The sequence below is a fragment of the Protopterus annectens genome, chromosome 9.part0, assembly GCF_019279795.1.
Source record: "Protopterus annectens isolate FY-2018-M chromosome 9.part0, PAN1.0, whole genome shotgun sequence".
NCBI classification, from domain to species: Eukaryota; Metazoa; Chordata; order Ceratodontiformes; family Protopteridae; genus Protopterus; species Protopterus annectens.
Genome location: NC_056743.1, coordinates 1,162,252,752 through 1,162,278,317, shown reverse-complemented (window position 1 = coordinate 1,162,278,317; position 25,566 = coordinate 1,162,252,752). Strand labels below are relative to the sequence as shown.

At 43.1% G+C, this 25,566-nt stretch overlaps 2 protein-coding genes across 5 annotated transcripts in view; both read right to left on the bottom strand.

The window, feature by feature from the left end:
* Positions 1-25,566, bottom strand: part of PTGDR2 (prostaglandin D2 receptor 2) — a 515,041-nt gene that overhangs the window by 193,160 nt on the left and 296,315 nt on the right. The gene's annotated exons all lie outside the window — the stretch shown is intronic.
* Positions 1-25,566, bottom strand: part of LOC122811895 (prostaglandin D2 receptor 2-like) — a 650,060-nt gene that overhangs the window by 328,199 nt on the left and 296,295 nt on the right. The window lies entirely within an intron of this gene.

Genomic DNA, 25,566 nt, shown 5'->3' with positions numbered 1-25,566 from the left:
ACAAGACCACACAGGCTACCTACAACAGCCCTACAACTAACAGGGCAAATGTAATGCAATGTAATTAACTACTAAAAGCAGCAGTAGACAGTACACTTTATTTTTTTCTTTTGAAGCTACCAAAGTACAGTCACAGTATATAAGAGAAGTGCAAAAAATACTTAGAGCCCTTTTGAGTGCTTCCCGTCTCAGATAGAACAGGTAAACACCTACTGCCACTAGATGAATAATCCAAGTCCTTCTAATGTAAAAGCACAGTAAAGGAATGTCCACAAAGAAACTTAAAATATATGAAATGCTGCCACAAACAACCTTAAAGATACAGATACAGCAGTGTTCTTTTAACTGTTTATAACAGTGTGATTATTCTACTACCGTGCTTTGTATAAATGAGCCAAGAGTCATTCAATTGTTGTTGTTGTTGTGTCTTTCGGCTTTCCCCGGTTAGGGGTCACCACAGCGGAACTCCGGTCCGCTAATGATTGGCAGTTGATTTTTACGTGCTGAGTTGCCGACCCTAGTGCACAGCCTTCAATGAAGGCACGCCCATTCACGCATGTCTCCACAGTAGATGCTCTAGCTGAGAATCGAACGGGACAATGTCTTGCTGTGAGGCGACAACGCTACCGCAGCACCACCACATTCAATTGTATAGAATTTATAAAAGCACTAAAAATACTTAAGCCGATTAATAAGTCCTCCAGCCAATAAAATTACATGCAGAAATCTCAAGTGTTTCCCCAGCCTAAACAGACCAGGTTACCTCCCAGTGGACCAGATAGAAAATCCACTGACCTCTTGATGTAAAAACACATTTGCTAGAGTGAAAAAAATACACTACTTTATCCAACAGCTAGCTAGATCATGAATTCAGAGCAAGTAAATAATTAGAAACAGACAATGAGATGCAAAATGCACTTTTCAATATAAGTTCAAGGGAAGGCAAATAAATAATTCAAGATATCAGCAACAGTGTAGAAAGGCAGGAGCTTATTAAGCTCAACTTAAACTAGGGGTGGGCAGCTTAAAATCGCCACAAAGGTGGGCCATCTTTAGACCCTAGAAACTACAAATCTATAAGTCTCATTAGCCACATATGCAAAGCCATGGAAAGAAGTATCATGGAAATGATCAATAAAGAATAGTAAATCTCCAGACACTGGACTCAACTGAATTTGCTTTTGTCAAGGGCAGATCATGCCTACTCAATCTGATGGACTTCTTTGAGAAGGTCATCAAAGCAATGGATGAGGGAAAAATGGTTCATATTGCCTACCTGTACCTGGCCAAGGCATTTGACAAAATACCCCACTTGGGCATTGTTGACAAACCCAAGTGGATAGTACAAACCCTTATGTCACCCGGTGGATAGCCAACTGGCTCATAGATAGGACCCAGGAAGTTAGAATTAAGGAGTCCACCCCTACAAAGAGGCCAGTCACAAGTGGAATCCCTCAGGGATCAGTCCTGGGACTGCTCCTTTTTGACATTTACTCTGCAGTCAATGTCAATGGCCTCTGGCTGACTAAATGTGTAGCTGATTGCAGATTAGGAGCTGTCATTGATTCCCACACTGACACAAATGTTCTCCATTAAGGGCTGACACAGATATACAACTGGTGTCAGAGCCATGAACTAAAATGAAATGGTGAAAAATGCATAATAGTATCCTTCAGAAAGTCATGAACTCCTGGTAACTATCATATTGACAACACACCTCTTAGAGTTGACACATTAGTCAGGGACTTAGGGACACACATGGACAGTAATCTAGCCTTTGACCATCACGTGTCTGTAACAGTGAGGAAATCATTCTGTGTTGCTCAACTTATAAACAAAGGTATGGTATCTAGGTCCAAAGAAATCATCATTCCACTATATTCTGCATTCATCAGACCTCTCATTTAGTACAATGCCCCCTTTGGTATTTACCTAACCAGGCATATCCAACAACTGTAATGTCCACAGAGATTTCTCACTAAAAGAATACAGGGTGTAAGTAACATGTCCTATACAGTCCGCTTCAAGGCCCTATTCCTATACATATACATATACACATACACCCCCCCCCCCCACACACACACACACACATATATTTAAGTAGGATGTGTGCGTTTAGTTTGTTTTAAAGCTGTGATTTTTTTTTTTTTCATGGAGCAGCAAATTTTTTTTTTCCCTGAGTTTGCTGTTTAGGGTTTTCGGACTTTTAGGCTCGAACAAAGGTCGTTTGAAATTATCACCATTCGATGTGGTGATATAGACCCCTTTGTAGCAAATGTTTCCAATGCTTCACATCTACTTCAGTGCTATATTGTTTGCACAATCTCCAATGCAACAGTCTTGGGACATTATTATGCCTTTCAGTATACAGGCTCACTGCCATTAATGTATCACAGCCAGCAACAAGATGTGTGACTGTTTCCAGTTCTGCTTTACAGAACCTGCATTTGCCTGTTTCTCCCACATATTCAATGGACTTTGTAAACCAATAGGTATGCAGTCCACTATCCTGTGCTGCCAATATTAACCTTTCATCTTTTGGTTTAAATTCACCTCTTTTTAACCATTCCTGGTTCAGATCCTGATCAACCTGAGGTTGTTTCAGGAGTTTTCTGTACTTGCAACTATAGTTATGGCTTTTCCACATTTTTTACCTTCTCTTTTGACCCTTCTCCTTACATTCATTTGTATTTGGCACATTCAGTTGTTGATTTTTGTCTACTTGTGCTTTGATTTCCATTCCCCCTTGACACTGATATGCTTCTGCTAAACTAAGCATGGAAGACGTCTTAAGACTTGTTTGCCTCATATTTTAAAACACTCACTATTTTGTATCTGGTGAGGTCAGCAGATAAGTATACAGGCCTACGATTGCAGACCTATACATGTTATTAGTTTTGACTTGGCCCATAACTCCCTCAGAATGAGAAATATATAATCTTGGCATTCCCTTTTATATATTCATTGAAAAGCATGAAGGATTTGAAACCAAGAACCTTGGGATAACAAAACCTAAAATACTAATGCCAGCTGGAACAATGAAATGGAACTTCCAAAATATAAAGAACATTTCCTTATATTTTGGATGAAGCATTTGAAGTCAGTCACCCCAAAACTGAAAGTTAGAACAGGAAGAGCAAATTGGTTTATAGCTTGGACTTTGTTACTAGATGTCAGGCAGTTTTCAGTATTAATTTTAGTCTTCAGAAATATTCCTTACTGAGTTTTGTTCACATATTTTCATGTTTTATTGTTGATCCTTCTTCAATTCCCAAATATTTATACACTCTCCTGCTCAAGTTCCTTTATATCACATTCCTGTCCCAGATTGATATTTTCTTGGTGCTGCAGGTTTTCTGCTTTAAATCTTGCTTTTGCATATTTATAAAAACCAAATGACATTCTTATATCATCTGAGAAAGTTTTGACCACTTCCAGTTGCGTTTTCAGCGCCTCATCTGATGAACTTTGCATCTTTAAATGATCCACAAAAAAAATGAGAAGTCTTTACACGTTATTTTCTGGGAGCCAAATTGTAACCATGACTTAATCTGTTAAGTACATAACTTAATGGGTTAAGAGCAAGACAAAAGAGCAGCAGCAACAAACAGTCACCCTGGAATATCCCCCTTTGAATTTTTATCCCTGGGATAATAGTTTGTCCTTTATCATGGCTTAGCTGCAAAGTGGTTTGCCATTGTTTCATGGCCACTGTAATGTAATTGATCAATGTAGAGTGTATCTTAAACATTGGTAAGCACTCCTTTATCCATGAATGTGGGATGCTGTCAAACTTTTTTTTTTTTGTAATCTATCCATGCCATACTTAGATTCATCCCCTTTTAACTATTCTCTGTTACAGCTTTATTTAACAACAAATGATCCTTAGTTCCATGTGACTTTCTTTTGTTACCCTTCTTTCCTATTGCCACAATTGAGTTTCCTTCTAAATAACTATAAACTCTGTCGGCATCAATTCCAGTATATAGTTTATACATCATCAGAAGGCAAGTTATTAGGTTATAGTTTTCAGGATAGCTTGCAGGTTCACTCTTAGGGAAGAGTATAATTTTTCCTGTTGTTAACCTGGTTGGTGTCTGTTAGGGATGTGCATGTAAGTAATTCTTACTCAGGGCTAAACCTCTGTGTAAAAGTGTTAGTACTTTTAGCCAGAAGTTAGGTATTGCACCTGGGCCTGGGGTTTTCCAGTTAGGAGCTTGTCTTAATTTTGTTAGAGTTTCTCTGGGCGTTACTTCATCCCATTTCATATCCTGCACGTTTGAACTTCTTAATGTTTCTTTTACTTCTTCGATCCATTCAGCATCTTTGTTATGTTCCACAAGGCCTTCATAGATATATCTCAAAATGTGTCTATTTCCTCTTTTTTGGTGGTGTTTCTATTCTTTTTGATTTGTTTCCCGGTTCTCTGTAAAACGTTTTTGGGTCATCGATGAATTGCTTATCTTAAACTTTTCCTTTGTATTTATCTGCATATCTTCTAAGTTTTTCTACCTGTGCTGATATCTGTAATTTCTTATTTGATATATTGTATGATAAATCCTCATCTATTCTGATAGTGCATGCTGCTTTTATTACATCTATTTTTCTCTATTTGATACTCTCATGATAGTATTTGATTTCTCCCCTTCAGTTCCCTTATTGCCCTGTGTTTTGTGGTAAGACTTTATTTGTTATTATTTTAGTTGCACAGTAACATATCATATTTTGTTTTGTTATATCACAAGAATTTATGTTGATAGTCTTGCTTACTGTGTTTGTTTTATCAGACTTCTAACATTTTGGGTCTTTTTGACTTTCTGTCATCTATTTATTTCATTGATCTTAATATGTCTGTCTATCACTATTAAATCAAGCAACTTTTCCCTTAGATCATTTTCTTCTAAACTGTGGGCACATTCTTTGTTCTCTGTTTCCTGCGGATATTCTACAGAAAGATCCAGAGCATCTTCCTGTGACATATTCTCTTAAGCTTTATCCTGTGTCATCAGTAGGAATCTAGTATGAGACAATAGATGAGAACAAAGATGCTTGACTGTGATTAGTCGAACCAGCTAATAATTTATACTTAGCACACTCATTCTCCTCATTAGTGAGTTTCAGCTCTTTGTCTGCTACAATGCTGGTTTTCCTACTTTTATTACAATTTTATCAACAACTGTGAAAACCTTGCCAGCCACTTAATCCCTGACATTAAGAAAGTTATTTTATCCTGTCTTCCAGAGTCCTTTCCAAACTCTTCATATGGTTCATATGTTCATAGGTAGGTCCTAGGCCAGCTGCCATTGTGGACCATTTGAAGCCTAGCCAGTTTCCCTTTCAAAGGACAGAATCAAGCCCTATACCCTGTGTATGTGAGGTAAACACATTAACCATTATGTCAACCCCCAACCACAGCTCTGCAATTCATCTATATAATATTGTTTACTTCCCTCTGTCCTTTAGGTCTCAAATTATTATCAAGTATTGGATCAAAATGGTAGTGACAAGTTCATCCCCAAAAAAGCTCCTTCGTGAATACATTGCCACTAACATTTTCCTTTATTTCCAACACTGACTGTTTCTCAGACACATCACATATGTCCATCACCTTAGGCAGAACCTCCCTCCTCACCTCTTCTGTCGACAAGAAACTGATATCTGTGGATACAATAGTACATATAATATAGCATAGATGGAGGATTAACAAACATTCTAAAAACATCCCCCAAATAATCACCACTCTATCTCAGTATTATTTTCTTTACTCTCAGTGTTAGCTTTCCTTCAGGATAAAATTTTAAGGAACATGAGAGAGAGAGAGAGAGAGAGAGAGAGAGAGAGAACAGACATCTTTTTCTTGTACAGTTTCCATTATCTCCAAGATATATATCGAAGGGCTTAAAATAAAGCAAAACTACTGTCAACGTCTATTTTGTCATCACAATTTGGTCAACAACAGATGGTTGACAGGTATGCCAGACTGACAATCCCCAGAGCTGCGAATATGCACCTTCACTGGGTATTGTGCAATGTCAAAGTTAGTATATATAATAGAGAGGGGGCTTGCCCCTGTGCAAAAAATTGTTTTACTTTTGTATGCTCTGAGGTTACATTCTGTGCATGTATGCTACAATGCTGACATTCTTTTTGTTTATTTGGATAAGCTGATGTTATTGACATTGATATTTGGGAGTTTTGAAGACTGTTAAGTACTCATATATATGTATGTGTGTGTGTGTGTGTGTGTGTGTGTGTGTGTGTGTAGTATGATTTACATTACTCAACTATTTGCTTATTCTACACTGTGAGTTTCATCATATTTGATTTGTAAAATGAACTGAATTTTTTTACATATTGTTAACTGAATGTCAGTATACTGACATTTTTTTACATATTGTTAACTGAATGTCTATTTACTGTAATATGGTTGCAACTGGAGCTTTTCTCCTCTGGTCTCCACTGAAAATGGGTCTCAGGCCCAGCTGGACAAACCCGGTTAAGAAATGCCAATAAATAAATAAATAAATAAATAATATATATATATATATATATATATATATATATATATATATATATATATATACACACACACATATACACAAACACATACCACACACACACACATATACATAAAAACAAAAACATATAACTTCCTGTTTACATTGTTAATAAATGTAATAACTGAGATTTCTTTGCTTTACCATATAAATCAGCCAATGCCAATAATAAATCTCTTCAGTACCTACACACTTCTTTATAGTCCCATGACATGTGAATGTTATCCAACCCTTCTGCACTACATCAACAGCAAGCCATCACATCTCATCACCTTTCATCCTATAATCACTTTAGATTCCGTTGTCATTTATGAAGCTGCAAATGGGTATCATACATGGGTCTCACATCACATACCTCCCTTGCCACTTCTCATATCACCACCCACACTCTAGCCTAATACAGACTTCACTTTCTTAAACATTCCATACTAGGGCCAATGTCTTCCAGCTTACATCCCTGTAAATCCTCACAGTCTTTTCCTTCTGCCTTTTTGTTTAATCTTTCTCAGTGTGATGACACTCAAGCCCTACACTAAACTTTGCAGGTCTATTACCAAACATTTTGTTGCCTTCGTGCACCATCACTTGGTACAACAGTCAGTAACTTCCCCTAAGCCAAATATTTCTTTCACATCTGAAAACTCTGAACCCTCCCTTCTAATCCCTCCCCATATCTCTTCCACATATCTTACATATATTTCTTACCATTGACAAAGTCTTTTTCCACAAATACCTCAATTCATCTCACTATCCGCTACTCCAGACAAATTCTATCTGGTGCCAAGACCTGTCTTAAATTCTCCACTCAATAAACTCTCATCATTTTATTGTCATTTCCTTAGATCCTACTAATTCATTCTCTAGTCCACCCCATGGCCCCTTTACACAACTTTTCCACTTAACGGTATCATGCATAGTACGCCTAATATGCTGGGAAATATACACTGTCATAGATTACCTTTTCAGTTAAGGCATTTCCCACCCTCCTCTCCCTTTACAGCCCCTTGTCCTAACCATGCTGATTATTTCAACCAAGCATATCACAAAATCTCTGCAACAATGCCATTCCTTTGTCCTGTGGATTAACATTAACATGTTGAAACAAATGTATTACTAAAGGTGGTAACATTATCCTCACTATTTCAAGTTTTCTCCACTGATCCTATGATCCCAGATCATCCATTCAGTAGTGCCTCTAACCTATTGTTTAGTTCTGTACAGCTCTTGTTCCATATCTATTTAGCTGCTGGAAAGACTCAAGCTCCTAAGTACTTCTCTCCTACCTTAGAATCGGGAAGACCCAAAAACTTAGCCTGGCTCCTTCTGGCAATTATTCCCAAAGACATTTTAGAATATTTTTTGGTCTCTCCCCCTTGGAACATCATATCACTGGCCCAGCCCCAGTGCCCACATCCATTGCCAGAGCTACTAGCTTGTCTCCTACACCCTCAGACTTATTCCAGTATTGCTGGGGCAGGTTGTGGATCCTAAAGGCATTCTGTGGGCTCTGCCTCTCCGCATTCCATTCTGCTTTTTTCCTTTATATTGCCTATCCACTCCCTGCCCTGCATCCCATGCTCATCACTTACATTTGATGGCAACTCCCCTCTTTGAACCACATCTCCTCTAAGGGAGCATCATTGATGAATTCCCTCCCACCCAGACAGGCACACCCATCCCTGCCTGTCACTCCATCAGTTGACTTTGCCGCTAATCAGACCTGGGTCAACTGAGCTGTAGTCATAGATCTAAGTGCCTGTCCCACTGAAGTGGCCTATTTTCAAACATTTTTGAGGAAGAAAGCACAAGCCTGATTCTCTGTAGAATTTCCTAAACAACTACAGAAACTGAGCAGTGTTGCCTCCAAACAACCAGCAGCAATATGCAGTTGTCAGAAAACAGGTTAATGATGATCTTTTCTTCTGTTTCTTCTCAACCTTCCAAAGCCCCGTGACCGTCTGCACCAGTGCCAGCTTTCTATCACCACTAATGATAAATCTGGTGATAAGAGACCACTCTGTCATGTACACATTCCTAAATAAGCATTCTGTGATAATGCATTATTCACTCTAATCTGTACACACAGATGCATGTTTGATGCTTTGGGCCCTCTTGTCAACCTTCCTCTCCTTATTATCTGCTCAAACATCTTCAGTTAAGAGTTGGAATTAACTGTATCAAGTACCTTTTGCATGTCCATAAGGACATCCCTGCATTATTTCCCTTCATCTCTTTTACCCAGCTCATAAAGTTCAGCAACAGTTTTCAATGATCCATTGATGCCCTATATTTGAAAAAAAGTCTGTTTGCTTTAGACCAGTAATTTTACCTAATACACACTCCAGCCTAACATTTATCTCCATTGTTAGCAGTTTGGCATCAGAGATACATAAAGGTATCAATCTAAAATTCACTGCATCTTCCAGATTTCCCTTAATTTTGAGCAACATAACCATTGTCACTTCTATCGTAAACATAGGGGTCCTTCCTTCTCCCACTACATCAAACCTGACCACCAGACAAGGTCTGAATTGTAAACTAACTTTTCAAAATCTGTTGTGTATCCATCCATTCCTTCTGCCCTTCCCTCATTCATATTCCCCTGCCTGACATTCTTATATAAATGCTTCATTTCATCATAATCAGTAGACCCCACCATTCTACTTCTTACCATTACTTCACTCTATAATACTCTTTAAGCAACTATCTAATCTTTTTGCAAGATTTTATCCTCACCCCCTCATTATTCTTCAACCCAAAGACTCATGCCTGATCCCTCTGCTCCTTAAATTTTCATACCAACAACTTTGCTTCCATCTGACCTTTCCCTCATTGTACTGCCCTTTTACAATACAATGCAGCTTCAATATGCAATTTTTCCAAATCTTTAATTTGTTGTTTAAATCGTTAATTTTCTGTGCCCTTTCTTTTCCATCCCCTCCTTTACTCATTTCCTTCTCTATGTATAACAGTTTTTTTTCCATTCTGCCTGCACCTTTTTTTATTTCCTACAAGCTGCTTTGATTCCATCCCAATCCCTTCTTTCAATTTTCCATCATTGGTTTTGTTATTGTTATTCTCAACACCCCCAATGCCATATTTTAAGCCAGTTAATCTGGTCAGCCTTCTTCCTTTTATTTATTCATTTTTTACATTTATTTGCATTTGTTTACCAGGAAAGTCAGACTGTGCATAAAACCCATTTGCAGCAGAGGTTCTGGGAGAAAGTCTCCATATGTTAATTGTGAAAGATAGATACAGGCAGCAAATTCAACAATAAAAGTTACAATATGAATTACAGGTCAAAGATTTTCATCATGGTAAGTTCCAAATAGTTGAAAACAAAAAAATATATATGCAGATGAAAACAAAAAGTAAAATATCTGTAAAGAGGATATTATTAAACAACATTGTAAAACATAATGATAAAAGTCAGTGTAATCACATTTTTATTTGCAGTAGAACTGTAGATTCAGTACAGGGTAATATACCACAATGTGGGTCTATATTAGAACACCGAAAAGACCAAGGGCAGGATTCACGAAGCCTCCGTGTAAGAGTTATAACTCTTACACGGAGGCTGCAGTTAAACGGAGTGATGTCAGCATGCTCTGCATATTCATGAGAGCATGCTGAATCACACCTAAGGCTAACACGGTCCATGTAAGACAGTAGGGGGCATGTCCGTAGGCCAAGCCCTGTAAGTGGACATGCCCCCAGAAGAGTAAAAGTGCCCAAAGTAAACACCCACGACAGAGTCCATGGAAATGTGAATAAACACAACACAACACATGCCCCCACAGACTACAAACATAAAATGTACAAATGAACATCTCATAATTTTTTTTTAAATTGTAAAGATGTTTAACCGTGAGTGCGCTCGTTTGCGCGGGCGTGCCCGTAGCGCAGCCACAGGTTGCAGTCAGTGGGAAAGCATATAAGAACTAAATATGCAAAGTAAGCCAAGAAGCAATAGTGTAGCGGTAGAGATGTTGGCTGAAGAGCAGGCAATCGGGGTTTCAGCCCCCACAACACCAATTTTTATTTTTAGCAAAATAAGCACAAAACAAGTCCCCGACAAACATGTACACATAAAATCACATGTTATGCAAAATGTAATGAAATAGCCCATTTATACTGAAGAAATTTGAGGTAACAAAACAATAAAAAATGCCAGATGTGCCCATAGCTGAGCTACAGTTTAACAGGGTGAGTGCATCTGCCCGTAGGTGAGCAGTGGTTTAACTGGTGCAAAATGAGTGCCCGTAGGTGAGCAGTGGTTTAACAGGTGCAAAATGAGTGCCCGTAGCTGAGCAGTGGTTTAACACGCTGAAACTATGTGCCCCTAGCTGAGCTGAGCGTAATATGCGTGCTGATAGCCAAATGAGGCTTAAACCAGCGTTTCCCGTTTGTTCGGAGCTGTGCATCACGCAAACAAGCTAACCAACGGGCAACGTTGAGCAAGCCGTATCAAAACTGCCTTTACACAGACACACGCCTCAGCTTGTCTAGACACTCATAAAAAATAAAAAGTAGTGGCCAGGTTCGAACCCAGGATACTATACACCATAGTCAAGGTACTGAACCACTAAGCCATGACAGCAGTACCTATAAATGCAATAATAGCAAATATATAGGAATGAATACAAACTGGAGCATGACAATGCAGGTTCAGTGAAGTTGATACAATTCCAAAATGGCCAATCACAGATATGTGTGGGAAAAACGGCCTATATAAGCCCCATAGGTGGGAATACACAGCATAAACGATTGTAGAACTGACTTGCAGCCAGAATGACAGGAGTAGGTGAGGGTAGTTGCTTTTGAGAACAGAGGTGGGGCATTGAGGAGTCCAGGTACATGGCCTGGCTCCTAGACCACAATCATGAGGCCAAACTCATGCAGGGCCAGGTCCTGTGGAGAGCATATAGGGCTGAGGCATGGGACCGGTTGGCTCATGATCTCACCAGTGCCACAGGGATTCCAAGGACTGGTGAGCAAGTCCATCACCACCATGCGGACCTGAAGAGATGCAAGCAGGATGAATTGAACCTTTGGATCCAGGAGGCCTGGCAAATGCCCAACGCCCCACTACTGAGTAAGTTACATTTAATTATGTATGTAAGAAATTAAACTAGCTGATATTATGGAGATGTGTATTCCAATATTACTTCATTTATATTACAGCTGCAGGTGTCCGTTCTGCGAACCGCAGAGCCTATGGCGATAGGCTGGTGCGGTTGCGCCACCAGGCAGGTCAGTAATCCACTCCCAGTAACTGTAAAGAAATATAAAAGTATGACAGTTAGCAAAAGAGTGCAGTGTAGTCACTAAGTAATAAAATGTGCAAGTAACAGTGTAAAAGTGTTTGCAAGTATTGCTTGATTACAAAAGTGTGTTGCAGTCTGTAATCCAAACAGAAAAATGAAAATGTCTGACATAAATTCTGAAATAAAGATGCCCCACCTGTAAGAAAATAGTACACAACCTGCAGCAGGCTGAAAAGTACAGCTGCAGAAGATGATGAAATCATGTGTGAAATATATCCCTGTTGAAATACTGAAACATGACAGAAGTGAGACTGCTGGAAAGGATTGTAATAACTACAGGTAAAACATGTCAATAAAGCCTAGAAGTAAGTACCATCCTGAATAGTAAAATGAAAACAAGTGAGAGAGTGTGAGAAAGTGTCATGAATCCAGCAATACAGTAGTAATAACCACTGAATAAAGTATACTGCAGTCAGTACAGAATTAAATGCATGTGAGAATCAAAACCAAACAGCGAAATCTGTTCAAAGTGTTGCTGCATCTGGAATGTCTATCCCAAAATCTGGATATGTTGCTCTCAGTCTGCAATATGCAGATAGTATGATTGTCTGATATACCAAACATCCACACCTGTCTATAGCTATATAAAGCAAATGTAGCAGGATGATGTAGCTGAACAAAGCTAGATATGAATGTGTATGAAGAACAATAAAATGTATATTGATGTTGCAGTAACAGTCCTATCACCAAGTTGAAGTAGTTATCATATAGGAAACTGTAGTTAGAACAGTAGTGTGTATATATGTGCAGCTATTAGAAATGTGCAGCATATGTATTGGTATTCGAAGGTGTTAATATTATTTTCTTCACCCCACCCTATAACCACATATAACCCATTCCACATGAAAATGGTATGTGCAATCACAATTAACACCCCTAGACATTTGTCCTGTTGGGTCATATATATTTGCATGTCCGTTGATGCATCTGCCCTGTTCATACATCCAAACCTGATGGCCTGTTGCCATCAGTCAAACCTGCATGTTGTTGGACTGTGTATTGCTGTTCAGATTATGCATGTGTTATGCTCACTGTTCAATGGTGTGAATATCTGGGTGTTTGGTTAATGGGAATACTAATGCATGCTGTTACAACTAATTGTGAATGATATTATATGTCACTAACCCAAACTGTCATGACATAATGCAAAACATAGGATGATAGGGAAGGCGGGTTCCAGCGGACCCACCTCTCCTACCTCAGCTGGCGAGTGCACCTGGCACTAGTGCCAAGTCTGGACCCTCCTCCGGTGGCCCTGTGCCACCTGCAGGTGGAAGTGCTGCAGGGGATGGGGCTCGTCCCCCCTCTGCAAGCGTGGCCAGAGGAGAACCACCACTCACCCTCCGTAGCGTCCGGACTGTGGTGCGTAGGGAGATTCGGGACTCTGTTCTCGAGCCCCTATGCCAGCTTGAGGCACATGTGGCACAACTTACAGGCATGCCTGTTGCCCGGCCTACACAGCCCCCAGCACAGCCCCATCCTGGGCAGTGAAGAAACAGTGGCAACTGCCTATGGGTGGGGATATTAGTTCCACTGTTGCCATCTGTGGGCTCATGGGCTCTGGATATCCAAACCTCCGTCCCCATCAATTGTGTAACCCCCCCACACGTGTCATACACCGCCCCTGTATGCGTCTTGTTTGTCTTGTCTGTTGACCTACCCAACCTACCTCCCCAGCTATACCGACTTCCTTCACCTGACATACCACTCTCACCTGAAAAAAAAGGGCACTCTGTACCCACAAAAAATTACGCCCCATACATAGCTGCCCATTCCGCACACATGTCTGCTGGACATGGAAACTATCAATTACAATTGGCTGTACAAGTATTATTGTTGTCCTGACACCTCTCTCAGGGGTGGATGGTTTCAAATGTCACACCAAATTACATACATATGCACAGCTGCTGCTGATGAAGAAATGGGCAGCTATGGGCCTTACCTACATCCCTCCTGCAAATCCCAAGCTTGTTTCCCTACTGTCTTACCCTCTTTGTGACCCCTTTTTCACCACTTTCTGTCTCCCCATTTTCATTTCTTTCAAAGAAAATCGAGCGGGTGTGCACCAGAGTAAGCACTGTTAAGCGGTTGTAAGCAGGTCTGCGCGTGTGTGCGCGAAGCTGAACGCCAGTGTGCATGCGGGAGCTCCGCGCAAACCAGCGCTAACCCGGTTACAACTGCTTAAAAGTGCCTTAGTCACTCTGATTGACAGATCCTGTAGTCAGTTCAAAAGCAAAATAAAATCCCACTGTCAGTCCTGAACCCAGGAAACAGTTGTCTGTATGACATACCACTAAGCCATGACCCTTATACAAGAACATTGTGCTAAAATAAATATAACATGTAATAGTAGGGATGAATGTAAAGGGAATATAGGATGTGTAGTACACAAAGCATGTCATTTAGAATTACTGTCAAAACTACTGGATTCCCATAATAGTAGTGTGTGAACAGAAACAGCCATGCTAGTTGGTAGCTTGTAGGTAATAATGTCAGTTAATGTACATATATAAATGTATGTATATTTACATATATATATATATATATATATATATATATATATATATATATATATATATAAATATATATCTATATATAGTTGTAGGTGTCATTGTGCATACACACTTACTACAGGGAACAGGAGAGAGGAATGGAGAAATGTGAATCTACAACACAGCGTGAATCATGAGAGAGATACTAACCTTTACACTCACAGAACAGTGTACACAGCATACCAGCATGGTCCCCGCCCTTACAATCTGAAAGGGCAACGCCTATCTCACATACCCTTTTATAGCACTGTCCTGAAATCACAGTGAGAACTGCAATCAGTACACAACTGGCTGCATGCAATTAGCAAATGCTGGCTTACAATTGGTGCAGAGGCCATCACATGGACCTATGCAGATACCTACAAAAGCATCCTGTACTAACACTCCACACATGCAATACATTCATTGCACTGTCTGGAAGCAGACAGAGGGAGGGAGACAGACAGAGACAGAGAAAAAAAAAAAAAAACACGCTACACACTGTGACTCTAAGCTGTCAGCAGTGACAGTAGCAGCAGGAAACAGAAGAAGTGGTAATGCAACCAGCTGCGACAAACACAGGTAATGCAAAGTAGCAGGTTAATAGTCTGCATACTGTGAACCCTCCAAATGTGTCATAGGTCTGTATCTATAGGTATGTCCATGTGATATGTTGTGTGTACGTAGTTCCACCAAAAGGGGATGACTATACATTACATGTCAATCAGTGTTAGGCCATGATCCTGGCAGCAGTTGTCTGTGCGTTGCCCTCAGCAATGGCTGTAGTGACTGTTTTGAAAGGTCAGCCAGGTTCAAAAGGCAGGTTAATAGTCTGCATACTGTGAACCCTCCAAATGTGTCATAGGTCTGTATCTATAGGTATGTCCATGTGATATGTTGTGTGCACATAGTTCCACCAAAAGGGGATGACTATACATTACATGTCAATCAGTGTTAGGCCATGATCCTGGCAGCAGTTGTCTGTGCGTTGCCCTCAGCAATGGCTGTAGTAACTGTTTTGAAAGGTCAGCCAGGTTCAAAAGGCAGGATCAGCCCAGCACAAAGGCAAAATGGCTGGGAACAAGTGTCTGCAGGTACCTGATATCACTGCATATGCATCCCATACTGAATAATTCCATAGCTTAGCAGACCAGGCCGGTTATGCATATGATGTGGTAGTTCCCAGGGTCAGTAGAGGTGCCTCCTTAGTGGTGTGGGACCACTGTTGCTGTATGCCAGTGTCCAGGTACATATCCTGTAGTATGGCCAAGATTAATTATCAGTCTTATATGCGGTTGTATGTCCTCTTGGAGTGCATGTAGCACACATCCAGGGATACCATCAGGTCACAGTGATGCTGTGTGTTCTGCTTTGCTGAGGGCGGTCCTCACCTGGACATGTGAGATGATAGGGGGGTTACATACAGCTGTGATAAGTATTTCAACTGGTGGGGGAGAAGAAGGGGGGATACGTGCACCAAACCTGTCTGCAAGAATGTTGCCAATATCTGTGTGTTTGGTGAATGTTAAGTAGGTGTGTATTAACACAGAGCATATCTGAGGCATTTGGTCCATATGTGTAACATAACTGAAGAAGGCCTTGTGGTTATCCATAGTGTTTGTAGCCATTTCCCTCCCAGAGTAGGCCATGGCCATTGTTATGAGAGACCGTAGCGTAGTACCAGTGCTGACCACAGATGCCTTCCCTTAATGTGAATCTGCTCTGTCTTGCAGTAGCCTCCTGCTATTGTTATACAATCTGCCTCTGTCTGGGGTCCACTGGACAGGATGCCTAACCTTTGTGCATAGGGTCTGGGTTCGAAATGTGTGTGCAAGTTCCATGCAATCTGTGGGATGTCCGTGGTAAGCATTTGCAAAAGGGTCAGCAGTGTGGGTTGTGGCTTCCACTGGCCCAGTGTGCTGCATGGATACCATCTCAGTCCTAACAAGTGAATAACTGTCTAATCACATACATATCAAAGTAGTCTACTGTGCTGGTGGTGGTGGTGGGATATGTATATCCAGGCCGAGTAACTTGTGTCCACATCACACTAGTGGATGGCGTCCCACATACAGTACCTTGGGATGAACCCCCAGAGTGAGGTTGTGCATTGGACCTGTCAGTGTGTGCTGACCGATGGGGCATGCTACTATGTTGTGTGGAATGTGGCAGGTATTGTTGCACAGGTGTTGGCTGAGCACTGATATCTGGCCATGTACTTGTGTATCCACCATGAGACACACACATGCAACATATGGGAGTAGTAGTATATCACTCCACATGAGTATCATGTATAGAATGTGTGCCATATATTGCTGACATAGTCTGCTGATATCCTGTTTGTGTTCTCTTCCAGGGAGATGGCGTGTCAGCGTAATCCTGCCTACTCTGCAGCGGAAGATGAGGAGATACACCAGAGCCTGGTGCGGGAGTATGACATACTGTTTTCCCGCACCAGTCAGAATCAGCAGGAGAGGGCTGCACTGTGGCAAGACCTTGTCCGTAGGGTAAATGACATTGGCACGCATAATAGGACATATGAGCAGGTACGACATCACTGCAGTGATTTAATCAGAAATGTCCATCAGCGTGCATCGGATATCCACAGGCAACAGGTTGCCACAGGAGGTGGGGTGGCCACACATCCCCCCCTCACCAGACTGGAGGGGCTACTCCTAAGTGTTGTGGCTCCAGCCCCGGAACAGCAACAGCAATACACCTGCATCATGATGAAGGCTGGATCCACACAGCAGCACGACATGGAGCGTGCAGGTAATATGCCATATGTACACTTGACTGTTCTGTACACTGTTAGTTTATGCATGTGTAAGGTGTGTCCATGGTATGTAGCTGTCATCATAGTATGTAATTGTGCATGTGTAATATTGGCAATATCAGCAGCTGACGTGTGAAAGGCAACTGGTGTACTACTGCACTGTATCATATGCAGTATCAATGGCACAGTTGTGCCCACTGACATTAATCTCATCATTTCTGCAGGTCCCTCCGGGGTTACATCATGGCAGGCCATCCATGCTGGTGAGTGTGTTTAACAATACCTATAATAGTCCTGATAGTGCTAGTAACACTAGTGTAACTCAGTAGTGCTCTGTGTGTATACTGCGGGGTGTGCATGTGTGCATGTATGCAGGTGTGCCTGTGTGCATGTGTGCAGGTCTGTCTGTGTCCACGTGTGCATGTATGCATGTGTGCATGTGTGCCTGTGTCCACATGTGCATGTGCGGATGTGTGCATGTGTCCACATGTGCATGTGTGCATGTGTGCATGTGTACACGTGTGCATGTGTCCATGTGTGCATGTGTCCACGTGTGCATGTGTGCATGTGTCCATGTGTGCATGTGTCCACATGTGCATGTATGCATGTGTGCATGTGTGCGTGTGTCCACGTGTGCATGTGTCCATGTATGCATGTGTCCATGTGTGCATGTGTGCATGTGTGCCTGTGTGCATGTGTGCTTGTGTGCATGTGTGCCTGTGTGCATGTGCCACGTGTGCATGTCTGCATGTGTGCCTGTGTCCATGTGTGCATGTGTGCATGTGTGCATCACTGGTAACATTGTGTGGACACTGTAAACTGTGTTTCCTGTCTTCCCACAGGTTCTGGTGCTGCTCTGGTGTCCTGCAGCAGGGAACCTGAATTTGGTGCCACAGGTACTGGTAATGATGATATCTGTGTAATGGTACAGGAAGGTGTGTCAGGGTCCGCCATTGGTCAGCCAATTGACAGTACACAGCTGTCAACCCCATCATTGCGCACAGTCATCCTGCCAGTACATCCTTTGTCACCATTATCCCTAGGTGATGGATAGGATACAGTGGGCATTGACCAGGGTAATGTGGTATCTGTGGCACATGCTTCCCCACACAGCAGCCATGGGCAGGGTCCTGCGATGGTACCACACAGACAGTTGCCCATGGGTTCTTGTGGGAGCATCCGTGGGCGTACCGCCTCTGGCAGACGTGCCCAAAGAGGTCTGTCAACCTCAGCTATGTTTCAGGCTGTCATGCAGGCACAGTCGCGTATGGAAAGGTACACCAGACAGGGTCTGAGGGAGCTGAGAGCATGTCGCACAGCCATGACTGACAGTATGTGTGACATCGCGGATGCTATCCGTAATTTCACCGATGTCATAGACAGACGTTGTGGGGACATATTACAGCAGTTCCACAACCAAATGTCCATGAGCCAGGGCAATGGTGGGTGGTTGTGGCATTGACGTGGCCGTATGCCAGCAACAGCAGCAGCTGGCAGTCGGCACAGATGACAACAGGCCCACGCACGCCCCCATAGTGCCAGCAGCAGCCCCAGCAATGCTGGGTCTGTGCTGTCATCGGAACGCCCCAGGAGACCATGTGCACGTGGCTCTGGACAGTCCCAACAGGGACCTGTGTCCAGTCAACTCATTCCCGCTTCTGATGACAGTACCCAGTCTGGCTTAGTACTGGATACGGTCCGTAACACCCCTGCCAGGCACAGGTACCATGTCCGTGCCCACAGACACTGATCTGTATGACCTGCCAGGTGCAGTCTGTGGCTGTCCACAAACCCCTGTATATGGCAGCCATGAGGTGGAACTGTGTGCGTGCATACACACATGCGAAATGTTAACACCTAGGGTGACCACATACATGCACACACTGCACCAACAGTGCCCCACCCTGTACTGCTGCCCCTCACCAACACACATACACACACATGTCAATTGGTGGTATCAGTGGCAGACTCAGGCATACCTAATTCACACCCTGTGCATATGATGACACTGTGCCACCTCCTGCAATCTCCAACATCATTGCGGGAACAGGTAAACACGTTGCTGATGCACAGGGTGACTACATAGAAGTGTATTAGTAGTATCATGTTGGTAACAGTACAGTGCTCTGATATGACTGTGTGTATATCCCAGCATGCCTGATGCAGTAACCGTATGAATGTCCTGAATTGTTATCTGCACCCATAGTACGTACAAAAGTGTAACAGCTGCACATAATTGCATGCCGGTGGTAAGGATGTCAACAGATAGCCACATACATGGGTAGCACAGGGGGGAAGCTAACGCAAGTAGTGATATACAATGGTGGACATGTACAGTAATGGTGTCAAGTTGCCCACAATGACTATGCAATGTGGATGTTTGCGCATGTTGATATGTGTGCAGTACCAATGTAATCCAAATCACAATTAACTATGACATAATATCAGTTCTACCATGGGCATCTGCGCTGTGTATTCCTGGGTACATGTTGATAGTGCCTACATATTTGCATTGTTACTTACTGTTAGTGTTACCCCTTCTTTGTTGTACAATGAACTACTTCCAGCCCTGCTTACTGTAGCTTTGTTTGCATGCATGTTCGCTTGGGGTTCTCTGGAACACTGCTTACACCTGCAATGCAGAGTTACAGTGCTTCTGTGGACTCCTAGTGACATCTGCATAGCGTACGATACGTATGTCAAGTTTACACATCACAGAACGTCACTGTCCGTCCTGTTCGCATGTACGTTGCCTGTGACACATTGCACATGTCTTACCTGGCATTTACCCACATGTGCAGTCATATATGCCAGTGCTATGAAACAGTAGCAGTACACCCACACATACACACCTTCAGTATGTTGTTCCCCATTGGCCCTATGTGTTGGTACTCACCATGGCAATCACACTACTAGGGTAGCATGTGCAAAGGTAACCTGTGAATCACCTCTATGGTCCAGTTGTGGTTTATGTGAGTCATGTGGCAATGTCACAGCTGCCACATGTATGCAGTCAGCCATCACCCTTGGCCAGGAACGTACAACACATGTGTGGGATGCCACCACATAGCCAATCTGGGGACTGAGCTCTCTAAACCCAGTAATGCCATACCCTGTCAGGTGGCATGTCATATTACAGTGACTACAATACAAGTCAGACATAGACATGCACTGACAGCATGCTGAACACACTGGGGCATACTTGGGGACTCAGAATAGCATCCTGCCTGAGCATCACACACCTCCGCAGCTGGCACACAGGCATATGTTCCGTTGAAACAGAGCACATGCCACACATGGCACACACACATCCCGTGTGCCACACACTCACAGCCTGTAGGGCTACACAACACACCTGCTACAGATGTGTGAAGTACCTGTCTTGGGTACTGCACTGGGGTCCCGCTCAACAGGCTGTATCTGGTGAAGGTCACAGTGATATGCCTCAGGGTCACTATGGTCCACCACAGAACACATGCATACAGGTCAGTCAGAGGCATGGACACATATGACTCACTCATTGACCATGCCACTATGGATGACCTGAGACATACCTCCCTGGACTACATGATAGGGAACATAGAATGGATCTCTCAGCATGTGGCATGGGCCAGTATGAGCCTGATCTTGGTTGCCAACATACCCTCACCAGGTATGCTACCACTATATGTAGGAAGGGTGTTGTATGTCTACATTCTGCTCAGTCTCCAATGTCATTCATAGGGTATCCACTGGCTGTCAACGTGTGCTTACATGCTAGGGAAGCCACAATGATGTGCAAGGGTCAGCTTGCACGTGACACCCATGGCCCGATGTATATTGGCGAAGCTCCTTGATACACACATAATGCCTTATGCTGCAAGACACGGATTACATAGCCACCTCCGCAGGTATCACACAGGTTAGGACACTAACAGTGCTGCTACACAACACCAGCAGTGTACACCGCAAGATGCATGCACTGGACACTGTCCTCAGCACGGTGAACTGCAATGTCTGTGCAGTACCAGAGTCCTGATTCATGGCTCACAGGTGCAACCCATCACTGCCAGGTTATGCCTCATACCATGCCTGTCATCCCCTACACATGTAACACACATGGACAGGGGGGAGGTATCCCAAGGCACCACAGATACACACACCTCCAGGTTGTTGGCACAGCACAAAGCATCAGGGCCTAATCATGTGCAGCTAACAGTGTGTCGGACTGCCATCTGGTTCATAGCCTGGCACACACAACCCTCCCATACACAGGAAAACCACCTATCCTCCATAACAACACTGGCAATATGACAGTCTCAAGAACTGTCTTTATATGGCTGGACTGCATCCAGCCAAACATTGTGTGTGAGCATTACTGTAGCTACAACACACTAGTTGAAGGGTTCACAGCATGTGGTCACTGAATTGCAGTGGAATGACATGTTACCACTCCCACAACAGGTGGGAACATGCAGCACCTGTACATCGACTAAATGTAGACTATATGGCCCAGACCAGATGTGTATCCCCTGCTGCAGGTATTTTACCATATACACCCACACTGTATAGACACATACCGTGTGCGGCCCCTGCACAGTAAGACACAGTCATATTGTTATACATTGCAAATACAATTTATCCACTCGAGGCATGTGTCAGACATGGTAACTACTGCAGGTCACAGGTATTTATGTGTATGTGTCACACACATACATCATGTGTGCAATGCCATTGCTGGTTTAGGCAATGGCAATCATTGTTATGCACAAAGACCCACACAAGGTCATAATGTGTGACACAACCACACGTGGCAGTTGTGGGTTACCAAAACATACCTATCTGTACTCTGACAATGGTAATAGACCCAGCAGCAGAGCGCACTATTGGCATTACTGGCCAACTAGCCCTGTTTGGCTGTGCTGATAGTGTGGTGACATCCCCTGTGTTTACTGGGGGAATATGCAGCATCTGGTGTTATGTAGTATTTGCCAAAAGGATATGTTCTCTCACACTTGCATTTACACACACCCTATTACCCCCCCACACACACACTTGCCATTTGCAGGATTCATACCCCTACCTAACTAAGTCATGACAAGTGAGAGAGACGCATTAGCAAAGCGCACTATTCGGATTACTAGATGGTTCCTCTTCTCTGGCTGTACTTATAGGGTGCTGACATCATCAGTGTTTTGAAAGGGTAATGTGCATCAGATAGTGTGATCTCCTGATTGCTAAAACTAACATGTTTTTCATACAGAAATGCACACTCACAAACTCCCCACATCCAAACACACACACACTTGCCGGTTTCAAACCCCTACCTAAATATGTTATGGCACTTGAGAGTGACGCTGTAGCAGATTGCGCTATTCTGATTACTGGTAGATGTCTCTTCTCCAGCTGTATGTATAGGGTGCTGTCATCATCACTGTTTGGAAAGGGTAATGTGCATCATGTAGTGTGATCTCCTGATTTCAAAAAAGCACATGTTTTTCATACAGAATTACACACACACACAGACCCCACATCCAAACACACACACGTGCCATTTACAAGTTTCAAACTCCTACCTAACTATATTATGACACTCGGGAGAGACGCATTAGCAGAGTGCGCTATTCGAATTACTGGGAGGTTTCCCTTCTCCTGCTGTACTTATAGGGTGCTGACATCATCCGTGCTGAGATAGGAGAATGTGCATCCTGTAGAGTGCTTTCACAGATGCCAAAAGGGACATCTCCCTCACACAGACTTGCACACACACTAACCCCCTCCACACACACTGAGCATTTGCAGGATTCAAACCCCTACCTATGTTATGACACTTGAGACGGACGCATTAGCAGAGCGCGCTATTCGCATTACTGGGAGGTTTCCCTTCTCCTGCTGTACTTATAGGGTGCTGACATCATCAGTGTTTAGAAAGGGGAATGTGCATCCTGTAGTGTGTTCTCCTAGTTGCCAAAAGGGATATTTATTTCATACAGACTTGCACACACACTAACCCCCTACACACACACGGAGCATTTACAGGATTCAATCCCCTACATAATTATGTTATGACACTCAAGACGGATGCATTAGCAGAGCGCGCTATTCACATTACTGGGATGTTTCTCTTCTCCTGCTGTACTTATAGGGTGCTGACATCATCAGTGTTTAGAAAGGGGAATGTGCATCCTGTAGTGTGTTTTCCCAGTTGCCAAAAGGGACATTTCCCTCTCACAGACTTTCACACACACAAACCCCACTCACACACACTGAGCATTTGCAGGATTCAAACCCCTACCTAACTATATTATGACACTTGAGGAAGACGCATTAGCAGAGCGCACTATCTGAATTACTGGGCATCTGTTCTGCACCTGCAGTATTTATAGGGTGCTGACATCTTTATTTCTACAGAGGTATGTACATGTAGTACTACCTGTCAGGTGGGGGATAGCATATATATGCATTTGCAGCCACCTACATCAGGGTCGGATATGCACATTGCACTGGCAGGTTATGTTCTATACCATGCTTTGTGACCACAGGACCTGTAACACACAACACAACCAGTCCAGGACACCACACCCACATCCAGGACACACACTTAGCTTCTCTGGGAACAGTGCTGGGATATGCAGGTGTTCACATACACCATTCCAGTTGTTAACATCAGGTACAGGCATATTGTGTGTGAGAACTACTCAGGCCTCTACCACTTTACCCTACAGCCACTACAATTTGTGAGTCCATGTGCTATGGCAGAACCACACACCACAGCCACATGGGGGAATACATATTGCACCTGTCCATCTGCAACGTGGGTACTCACTGTTCCACACCAGAGGTAGACCACCATTGTTGATATCTGACCATACCCACCTTTCCCTGGACATCCATATCCCATCTCCACCCCAGGCAAGGTTGTCACTGCACACAAACTGTATTTAGCACAAGCAGACTCTACACTTGTGAAGACTGGGGTGGACGACTTCAGAGGACCCATGCTGGGGGACTATACTGGCCACTCAGCATAATCCTTGACAATTACATTCTATGAGCATGTGTACGGTTTGCATTGATCATGCTATCCCACATATACCCATGACTGCTCCACAACAAGACACCTGTCAGGTGTACACCAGCCATATATGAGCCGTACAACAGACAGAGTGAGCTAATACATTGCAGACCTGTAGCCCACAGAGGGAGGACATCTGTGAACAGTTCCGGCACGGCACTTCATTCACACATAATCATTACAACACAGTGTTGATAGTGGAATTGTCCAGAGAATGCAGATAGGGCTCCCCTCAGTCTATTATTGATGGACACTTACTGTTAGAGAGCCTCAGCAACCCTCTTCCAGCACACACCGACAACATGGCTGTGGCTTAGCACATTCAATCCCTGGGACCTCCACGGTGTCCCTGCTTGACAGAGGCACAGCTCACTAGCCTCACATGTTGCCTTATGTGACCTACTTTACAGTGGCACAGTAGCCTACTGTACTAGGGATGCAGATGCCAAGCACACTCTGGCTGAGCTGTCATTCCCTAGGGCAACAAGCCTAGTATTGACCTCTACACCCATATGCTCAATTGTCGGATGCACAATATTTGTTGTGCTGTTCTACTGTTTGCAGGTCTTTATTGCCATAGCATTCCCTGTTCCTTAACCAACTTGTGTATCTGTGGAAGATGTTTGCATATGACGGCGATCCACTATATCACTTATGTCTTTGTAGTCATTTACTGTGTGCACTGGGCAGACTGATGTGTTGTGGTTGGTTCCTGGACTGACACGTACAAATACCAGATATGTGTGGCCAACTGCTAAACGGAGATATGGCCTAAGTGTGTGAGCATGCCCAGTTCAGCCTTTCCATGGCACGTTGTCTGACATATGCCTCATTTATCAAAGTGTGCGAGCATGCCCAGTGTGAACTTTCCATATGTTACACTCTGAAGTCCACCACATATTTGGGTGTGTGTGAACTTCAACAATATCTCACGTTTATGGTTGTGTGTTGGGTGTCATGTTGTGTACTAACTGGCCAACTGCTTTGTGTCTGCCACAACAGGGATTATACTGTGCCTGCAGGGATTGCATGGGATACTTTGCAGACAGTTCTCAACATACTTTCATAATGACCTAACACTGTTGTACCGTATAGTGTACTGGTTCAGTACTTTCACAGTGGTGGACAGTATCCTGGGCTTTAGTCCTATGACTGCTTGACATCTTCATAGTAAGCACAACAGACTGTGCAGGGGCCAGTTGTGCACATATGACAATGTTGCATTATGTTCAGATATGGACTACCTACACCAGGCACGTCCAACATTGGTAGTGTATTCCACAACATGGGTGGACATTGGCAAACACTAGCGATGTTC